This window comes from Berghia stephanieae, chromosome 12, assembly GCF_034508935.2.
Source record: "Berghia stephanieae isolate SIO BIC M18660-M18661 chromosome 12, UCSD_Bste_1.3, whole genome shotgun sequence".
In the NCBI taxonomy this organism is placed as follows: domain Eukaryota; kingdom Metazoa; phylum Mollusca; class Gastropoda; order Nudibranchia; family Aeolidiidae; genus Berghia; species Berghia stephanieae.
In genome coordinates this window covers 32210876-32221553 of record NC_088371.1, presented here as the reverse complement: position 1 = coordinate 32221553, position 10678 = coordinate 32210876, and the positions used below count along the sequence as shown (strand labels likewise).

Genomic DNA, 10678 nt, shown 5'->3' with positions numbered 1-10678 from the left:
TAAATATTGGACCTTCTCATCAATTCCTCTCTCTCTCCTCTCTCTCTCTCTCTCTCTCTCTCTCTCCTCTTCTTCTCTCCTCTCCTCTCTCTCCTCTCTCTCTCTCTCTCTCTTTCTTTATCTCTCTCTCTGTCTGTCTCTCTCTCTCTCTCTCTCTCTCTCTCTCTCTCTCTCATATTCTATCACTCCCTCACACACTCTCTTTCCTGTCTATCTCCCCCCCCCTCTCTCTCTCTCACTCTCTCTCTCTTTCTCTATCTCTCCTTCCCTCTCTTAAAATGCTTATATGAACTGACAGGATTTTTCTCCATCTTAATCTTTGTTGTATTATACATTTCTAACCATGCTCTATAACTCTATTGAATTTGGATTGTTTTATGAATTCCCGAAGGCTTCAGTAAGACGGTGGGTGCGTGTGTACAGATGTACAGTGTATAAGGTTGCCCACGTTACGATGTGTGTGTGTGTGTGTGTGTGTGTGTGTGTGTGTGTGTTGAGGGTGAGACAGAGAGAGAGAGATTTCCATCATAACAGTAGGCCCATAATATAACGATTTGGATTATCTATCAGACCTGCAAATATGTACACTTTGTGTCAGGGCGATGAAGATGCTGGAAATGTAAATATTTTAATTTTAGAGAGATAAAAATCCAAAATGGTGTCTAATCTAATCTACTACAAACTGGCCCGCTCTGATCAAATAACTCGTATGAATGTCAAGTCTTGTCCAGAAAACTCCTCCATAATTATCCATCGATTAAAATAACCCTCTGGGGTCCCGATAGCTCAGTTGATAGAGCACTCGATTCACACGCAAATGGACCGAAATCGATCCCGGTGCAGTCGAGATTTTATTTACGCCCCTGTCCACCCAGCAGTAATTGGGTAGCTGGGTCTGTTAGATATGGCGGAAAGTGCTTTGCGATAGACTAGCGTCCTATGGAAAGAGTAGCAAGCAATTGCTATATCCATTTCACGCTATAGAAACCGGGATAAACTCCATGGGACTAATGGCTCTGAAGGGCTTTTTTCCCCCTTTTTTTTCATTAAAAAAAAATGAAATCCCAGGTTTGAGAGTCTTTGCCAAGATGATAGTCACTTCGATCGGTAATTGAAGGATGAGTTTTCTGGCCAATATTTTTATGACGTGTTGGTTTTGTTTTTGTTTTTTCAGAATATGCAGAGAATAATCTATTGGGGGGGGGGGGGGGGTGCATTTTTGACATAATGCCAATTTGAGTGAACGGGTGACATTTTAATATAATTTGACTTGGAACTTGATTGTCTTGGATAACTACAAATTACAAAGACCTGAGAGGCCCGACGTGTGTTCTGTCCTGTGTGTTCTGACCTTGACATGAATGACTGTAATAATAATATATCAATACAATTACAATGCATTGGAATTAAAACATTGAGCGAGAATGTTCTTCTACGGCTTTCTATTCCTTCTTTGAAATGAAATTGTTGCCTTTTTTTTTTATTAACTCTTGAAACATCGGGTTGTGTGGAATTCCTTTAAAATCCGTTCAAGTCCCGTAAAACCCTTAAAACAAGCCAACCACCCAAACAACCAACCACCCAAACCAACAACGAATCAACCATCCAACCGACCAACCGAACAACCAACCAACCATCCAACCAACCAACCGAACAATCAACCAACCATCCAACCAAATAATCAACCAACCATCCAACCAAATAATCAACCAACCATCCAACCAAATAATCAACCAACCATCCAACCAAATAATCAACCAACCATCCAACCAACCATCCAACCAACCAACCAACCATCCAACCAACCATCCAACCAACCAACCATCCAACCAACCAACCAACCAACCAACCATCCAACCAACCATCCAACCATCCAACCAACCATCCAACCAACCAACCATCCATCCAACCATCCAACCAACCATCCAACCAACCATTCAACAAACCATCCAACCAACCATCCAACCATCCAACCAACCATCCAACCAACCAACCAAACATCCAACCAACCATCCAACCAACCATCCAACCAACCATCCAACCATCCAACCAACCATCCAGCCAACCAACCAACCATCCAACCAACCAACCATCCAACCAACCAACCACCCAACCAACCATCCAACCAACCATCCAACCAACCAACCATCCAACCAACCATCCAACCAACCATCCAACCAACCAACCAACCATCCAACCAACCATCCAACCAACCATCCAACCAACCAACCATCCAACCAACCATCCAAGCAACCATCCAACCAAATAATCAATCAACCATCCAACCAACCATCCAACCATCCAACCAAATAATCAACGAACCTACCAACCAAATAATCAACCAACCATCCAAACAACCAACCATCCAACCAACCAACCAGCCAACGGGACAGTCAACCAACCTACCAACCAAATAATCAACCAACCATCCAACCACCCAACCAAATAATCAACCAACCATCCAACCATCCAACCAACCAACCAACCAACCAACCAACCATCCAACCAACCAACCAACCAACCATCCATCCATCCAACCAACCAACCAACCAACCATCCAACCAACCAACCAACCATCCATCCAACCAACCAACCAACCATCCAACCAACCAACCATCCAACCAACCAACCAACCAACCAACCAACCAACCAACCATCCAACCAACCAACCAACCAACCAACCAACCATCCAACCAACCAACCAACCATCCAACCAACCAACCAACCAACCATCCAACAACCCACCATCACCATCCAACCAACCAACCAACAACCCAACCAACCAACCAACCAACCATCAACCAACCAACCAACCAACCAACCAACCAACCAACCACAACCAACCACACCAACCAACCAACCAATCCAACCAACCAACCACCAACCATCCATCCAACCAACCAACCACCAACCACACCACCAACCACAACCAACCATCCATCCATCCAACCAACCAACCAACCATCCAACCAACCAACCATCCAACCAACCAACCAACCAACCAACCAACCAACCATCCAACCAACCAACCATCCATCCAACCAACCAACCAACCAACCATCCAACCAACCAACCAACCATCCAACCAACCAACCATCCAACCAACCAACCAACCAACCAACCAACCAACCAACCAACCAACCAACCAACCAACCATCCAACCATCCAACCAACCAACCAACCAACCATCCAACCAACCAACCATCCAACCAACCATCCATCCAACCAACCATCCAACCAACCAACCAACCAACCATCCATCCAACCAACCAACCATCCAACCATCCAACCAACCAACCAACCATCCATCCATCCAACCAACCAACCAACCAACCAACCAACCAACCAACCAACCAACCAACCAACCAACCATCCATCCATCCATCCAACCAACCAACCATCCAACCAACCAACCAACCAACCAACCATCCAACCAACCAACCAACCATCCATCCATCCAACCAACCAACCAACCATCCAACCAACCAACCAACCATCCATCCAACCAACCACCCAACCAACCAACCAACCAACCAACCAACCAACCAACCAACCAACCAACCAACCAACCAACCAACCAACCAACCAACCAACCAACCAACCAACCAACCAACCAACCAACCAACCAACCAACCAACCAACCATCCATCCAACCAACCAACCAACCAACCAACCAACCAACCAACCAACCAACCAACCATCCAACCAACCAACCAACCAACCAACCAACCAACCAACCATCCATCCAACCAACCAACCATCCAACCATCCAACCAACCAACCAACCATCCAACCAACCAACCAACCAACCATCCAACCAACCATCCAACCAACCAACCAACCATCCATCCAACCAACCAACCAACCATCCAACCAACCAACCAACCATCCAACCAACCAACCAACCAACCAACCAACCAACCATCCAACCAACCAACCATCCAACCAACCAACCAACCAACCATCCAACCAACCAACCATCCAACCAACCATCCATCCAACCAACCATCCAACCAACCAACCAACCACCATCCAACCAACCAACCATCCAACCATCCAACCAACCAACCAACCATCCAACCATCCATCCATCCAACCAACCAACCAACCAGCCAACCATCCAACCAACCAACCAACCAACCATCCAACCCACCAACCATCCAACCATCCAACCAACCAACCAACCAACGGACAGTCAACCAACCTACCAACCAAATAACAACCAACCAACCAACCAAACAAACAAACAACAACCCACCAACCAACCAACCAACCATCCAACCAAGCAACCAACCTACCAACCAAACAACAAACCAATCAATATCAACCTGGCTGGCGTCTTTTGACCTCCCATGATTGACAGGAGATCACTTGTGTTTTCCTGGGCGGGGTTCCTGACCTCCCATAATGGCAGGGGGGTACATACTGTGTCTTCTATCCCCTTATATCTGTTTTCCAACATGCTTTCTGTCTTTGTCTTGGAATGAGATTACTTCGTTTTGTCCTGGCCCCGGCCTGTTGGCGTTACTGAGAGGGAAACAGTCAAATGCATAGTTATTGTTTTGGGAGATGATATTTTTTTCCTTGTAAATCAGCTCTCTGTTATATATTATTATATTTGCTATTTTTAATGTATAATGAAATGTAAGCATTTGAGTGTATTTCTCTTTGTTGGACCTTGTGCTTGTGTCTAGGTGAGACTTATAGGTGATCCCAGACTAAGTACATTGATGGTATGCTCTTGGAATCTACATCTGATCCCTATTTGTTCCCAGTTCCCCTTTGTATTCCTTTCTCTTGGATGCTTTAATTGTATTTCTAGATTTTTCTACTATCTCATTTTCTTCATTTTTACTGGCTCTGATATAACCTAAATGTGTTGCAAGCGCCATAAAACCCTTAAAAACAAAACAAACAAAAAAAAAAACAATTGCTTTCTGTCTTTGTCTTGGAATGAGATTATTTGACTTTGTCCTTAGCCCAGGCCGGAGTCATTAACTGAGAAGGAATCAGTCAGATTTATACCTATACTTTATTTCTTTGTCCTGGGATAAGATTACTTGGTTTTGTCATGGCCCTGGTTAGATACCCTAGCTGGGAGGGAAACAGTCAAATGTATAGTCAGTTTTGGCAGATGATGTTTTTTGTCTTGTATATCATATCTGTTATGCACTGTATTATGTTTTGTTTACATATATGATTTGTAAACATTTGAGTGTATACTCCTAGTGGGGACATGTGCTTGGTGTCAGGATGACACATTTAGGTGATCTCAAACTAAGGACTTTGATAGTGTGCTTTTGGCATCTACATCTTTTTCCTATTTGAACCAATTCTCCCTTCTTACCTTTTCTTGGGTGCTTTAATTGGAATACTATAACTTTTTACTGGCGCTGATATGACCTAAATGAGTTGCAAACGCCGTAAAACCCTTAAAAAACAAACAGAATAAACATATCTCTGTTCCTCTTACGTTTTTTGTTTTAAATATATGATGGTTTATAAACATTTGAATTTCAGTGTGTTCAGTGGGACCCTGCGTCTGGATGAGACATTTCGGAGATCTCAAACTAAGTACACGGATATTTTTCTTGGAACCATGTTCCCTTTTTGAACCATTCCCTTTTGTCTTACTTTTTCTTGCGTGCTTTCAAATATAAATCTATAAATCTTTTGACTATCCATTGTCTTCCTTCTTTTTATTGTTCATCATTGCCACTGGAATTTTTGGAGATCTGAAATGATTTAAATGTATTGCAAGCGCTGTAAAACCTTTAAAAAACAAGCAAACAAAAAAAAAAAACAAAGCAAAAATCCCCCTATATCTGGTTCCTGAGTTGCTTTCCTTCTTTATCTTTGGACGTGGTAATAACAGTCAAATGTAAAGTGTTAGTTTTGGGAGGTGATTTTCAAGGTTGCCAATTTTCGCTAAATTTACGGAATTCAGTATGTTATAAACCCTCAGCATATTTTCCAATCACCTTCCAAACGGAAAAAAAGTAAGTACATAATGTCTTTTAACTGGAGTCCAATGCCCTGAACGAAAGGGTCGTCGGTTTATGTGTTTGCAGGAAAATTCAGTAAAGTTTTGCCCCCTCAATTGGCAACCCTGGATTTTTTTCCTTCTTGCAATTCATCTCTTTATTATGTACTGTTACATTTTTTCTTTTGTTTAAAAAAATTCCCTTTATTCCCATAGGGGAAATATGTCTTTAGGGTCTATTCCAAGGGAATACTGGAATAATTCAGGCGTTAGCCGCACTGCAGCGCCGCAAATTGAGCTAGGGGCGAGGTGACTTGCTCAAGGCCACACAGAGCAACGGCGGGTGATCGAACTCAGTACCTTTCGGGTACGAAGCAAAGACCGTACCGCTGAGCCACGCTGCCCCCGATAGCTCACTTGTATAATATTGAAATAAGCGAGATATTGTTAGTAGTGCAGTGTGCAACAACTGCGACAGAGGCTGTCATGCAAGGATCGGGCTGCTGAGTCACACCCCTCGCTGCTCTCAGCAAGACTGATGAGACCAAAGTCATACAGGGCTCAAACCATCGTTTCTTGAGACGGAAGGATGCCTCAAGGAAACAAATTGTTATCCCTTTGGTTGTGCTCTTGAATACAGCTCATTTGTTCACTTTCTTTTGGTGATCGTCGCTTTGAATTTGAATTATAACCCTATGTGTCAGGCTACGAGATGACAAGAGCTACGCACCAACACCACGACACGACACGGGCCTAAGACAAATGAGCACCGACGTGAGATGTCGAGAGTGTTTGTGGTAACGACCTGGGCCCGCTTTCATGAACGAGAACTAGATTTAGTAATTTACTCGTCTAGTAGCTAGTCTTAAGTCCAAGCGAAGCAAGTGTCTAAAAAAAAAAAAAAAAATCGGATTTCATGAACGCTTTCTAGTCTCGTACTAGCTAGTCACTTGCCTAGAAGTGGGCGTTGTACGGACGGTGACCAATTCGGCTATTTTGTACGGGTAACCTCTCTACTAGACGAAGGCAAGAAAGATACACATGCATTCATTCGTACAACGCTAAATATTTCCAAAGAGGAAATTAGCAACACACGTGATATTGACTGTCGACTGTTATATACTGCAATGATGTCCATCGTCGAATGTCAATTCTATATTTAGGCCGACGGCAGTTTCATTGAAACAACGAACACTGAGATTGAAACTCAAAGAAATTGAACAAACAAACAAAACAAAAAAAAAAAAAAACAAAAAAAAACACACACACAAATAATAATTACACAAAACAGAAAGTGTGTTCTGATTAATCACATAATTTCAGTCAACAGAGTAACTTTTGTCTCCACTATACTTTCTAATAATTTTTTTTTGGTTGTTCTTTGATGCAAATCCTTCGATGTCGGAGTCTCTCGTTCACTCTCAACTCCGAGCCTATAGATTCAGTTGTTTTTACAAAAATTTTTACTCACAAAAATGTGTACTTTCGACGATCTGCAACTTATATATTTGTCAATAGCAACAGGACATTTTCTGCCTGTCATTCTTTCTGCCGTTGTTTTTAAAAACACAGTATATGCAATGGTAACCAAGTAGCACATACTATGTTCTTCAATAAACGGCCGACGTATTTTCTTTTCCGAATCGAAGCGCACTCAATCTAAAAATACCTGCTATCTTAATGACGCTATGACGTTTTCCTAGTAACTAGACTCAGCATGAAGTCTTGCTTCGGCAATTTACTAAAACTTGGCCAAACGTAGTCCGAAGGTGCCGTGATTTTACTGTCATGGCTTTTTTTTTTGTTTTGTTTTGTATTTTTGGCATCGCTTGCGGCCGCGATGCGGCCGCAAAAAATGGCAAAAAATCGCTGATTTGCATTGCGGCCGAAAAATTAGCAATTTTTTGCAAATTTTCGAGATTTTGCCCCCAAAAAATAATATTTAAAAAAAGATTTAGTCGGGACCAGTGATGATAATCATCCGCTGAATTCCGGGATTTTAGGATTTTTTTCATAGATGTTCCGCTGTTTTTGTCGTCAAACATTTTACAAACCTTTTTACTGGCGCTGATATGACCTTACATTTGTTGCAAGCGCCGTGAAACCCTTAAAAACAAACAAATACCTTCCTCTTTCATGAACTAATTATGGGTTTTTAGGAAAATTAATCGCAAATTTTTGCAATTTTTTTTTCAAATATTGCTGTTTTTAGCTTGCAAAATTTGGGATTTTTTTTTCGCAAAAAAACCGCCATGTCAGATTTTAGTCACGGACTTGCTTGGTCAGCTCACATGAAATCCGATTTTTTCAAGTCATTGACTAAAGGCAGAGACTAAGCGCTCGTCCGCTCGTCCGCGTTCATAAAAATGGCCCCTGGTCTCGCTGTAGTTAGATTCTAGGCTACAGTCTGCTAAGTGAATGTTTTGGTTTCTAGGATTGGAGATTAAACAATGATGACGTCATCACGAGTGTAGTCCAAAAATAGATGCATAACAAACCTATGGCTATGACTATGAGTCAATGTGTACTTTGTTACACATGTCTGATAACCCAAATTTTTATGGACTCAATGATGTAATGGAAATACTTTCAAAACGAAAATTATCTACTATTGTAACACTGTTAAATCAAGCCCTTAACTGCGTTTGGTTATCAGAACTGTGCGGCTATGTGGTCATGTGGTACAACACTCGCTTTCGGACTGGATAGTCCAGAGTTCGAGTCCCGCTCTGAGCGGCGAATACTCGTAGTTGAGTCCTTGAGGCACTTTACTCGCATTCTCTCACCGTACTCCGGTGTAAAATGAGCACCTGGCACCAGCGTTGTCTCTGGAAAAAAATTGTAATGTCGTTTATCAGGCGTTTTTTCTCGTACCACACCTAAAGTATTGCTGCTGGCCAAGGACCCCTTGTAAAGCACTTTGAGCATGTTAAGTGGATATTGCGCTGTATAAATGCTCACGTTTTAATGATTGCACCCTGCTATGAGTTCCAACAATCTGACTTTTGTGCATATAGAAGGTTTGCGGTTGACGTCACTGAACCGTTTATGTCGTTTTTGAGACTTCTACTTCTAGAAAATTGATTATTTTTTACCATATTCTCCAAAAATCAATCTAAAATACAAAACAAAGCAAAAAAAAAAAAAAAAAAAAAAAAAAAAAAAAAAAACCCACCCCCCCCCCCCCCCCCATAAAATCTTGGCTCATTTTTATTGCGCAATATCCGCTAAACCATAAGGCAGTGTTTAAAAGAGGCAATAATGCTAGAGAAATGCATCTTGTATCTGTGAATCTTTCTTTAAACTATGTAATTATGTATTTATTTTCACCATCCGTTCCATTCCGACACAACACCATATAGATAGTAAGAAGTTGACGTCACTCTGGTCTTTGTTATTGTTTTTTGCCATCTGCGTTATTGAGTAATTCTCACTTAACTGTATTAACCAGACTATGAACGTTTAAGGTTACACATAGTTTTGTGTGTTGGTTCGTTATGTTTCTGGGTGGCAATGATGTCAGCTTCCTAGCCAAGCTATCACTATCTATAGGGACACACTGACTGGGGCACAGATAGAACACTTTTCCATTCCCATGGTGGAAGTCTGTCGTGATATGTTGATAAATTATTGCTGAGATAACACGTTTTATACTTTTGTGATGTGACCCTTAAAAAAATAAAAAAAAAAAAAAAAAGAAAAAAAAAAAAAAAAAAAAAAAGAAAGAAGAAGAAAAGAAGAAGAAGAAGAAGAAAAAAAAGAAGAAGAAGAAGAAAAAGAAGGGGGGGAAGGAGGAAAAAGGAAAAAAGGAAAAAGGAAAAAGGGAAAAAAGAAAAGAAGAAGAAGGGGAAAAAGAAGAAAAAAAAAAAGAAGAAAAAGAAAAGGGGGGGAGGAAAAAAAAGGGAAAAAAAAAAAAAAGGAAAGGGAAGAAAAAAAAAGAAAAAAAGGGAAGAAAAAGAAAAAAAGAAGAAAAAAAGAATCCTCCGGTCCCGGGACCGCCTCCTTCGCGGTTTCCTTGGCGTCCCCCTTTCCCCCCGCCCCTTCCTCCCCCCTCCCCCCGCCTCCCCTCCCCCCTCCCCCGCCTCCTCCCTCCGCCTCCCCCCCCCCTCCCCTCCCTTTTTTTTCCTCCCCTCTTTCCCCCTTTCCCCCCCCCCCCTCCCCCCTCCCCTCCTCCTCCCCCTCCCCTCCCTCCTCCCCCCTCCCCTTTCCCCCTTCCCCCCCCTCCCCCCCCTCCTCCTCCTCCTCCTCTCCGCCTCCTCCCTTTTTCCTTTTTCCTTTCCTCCCCTCCCTCCTCCTCCTCCCCCCCCTCCTCCTCCTCCTCCCTCCTCCCCCCTCCCCTCCCCCCCCCTCCTCCTTCTCCTTTTTCCTCTTCCTTCCCCCTTCCCTTCGTCCCTCGCCCCTCCCCTCCCCCTTCCTTTTCCTCGTCCGCCCCTCCCCCCCCCCCCCCCCTCCTTCCCCCCTCCCCTCCTCCCCTCCCCCCCTCCTCCTCCTCCCCCCTCCCCCCCCCCTCCTCCTTCCCCCCCCCCTCCCCCCCTTCTTTTTCCTTTTTTTCTTTTCTTCCTCTTTTTCTTCCTTCCCTCCCGCCTCTTTTCCCCTCCCCCTTTTCCCCCTCCCCCCCTCCTCCTCCTCCTCCTCCGCCTCCTCCTCTCTCCCCTTCCCTCCTCCCCTTTTTCCTCCCCTCCCCTCCCCTCCTCC

The 10678-nt window shown here is 43.2% G+C and overlaps 2 protein-coding genes across 3 annotated transcripts in view; both read left to right on the top strand.

The window, feature by feature from the left end:
• The window catches only part of LOC144958175 (uncharacterized), a 128889-nt gene that overhangs the window by 35524 nt on the left and 82687 nt on the right, over nt 1–10678 (top strand). The gene's annotated exons all lie outside the window — the stretch shown is intronic.
• LOC144958180 (sulfotransferase 6B1-like) overlaps nt 1–10678 on the top strand; it is an 83762-nt gene that overhangs the window by 22270 nt on the left and 50814 nt on the right. The window lies entirely within an intron of this gene.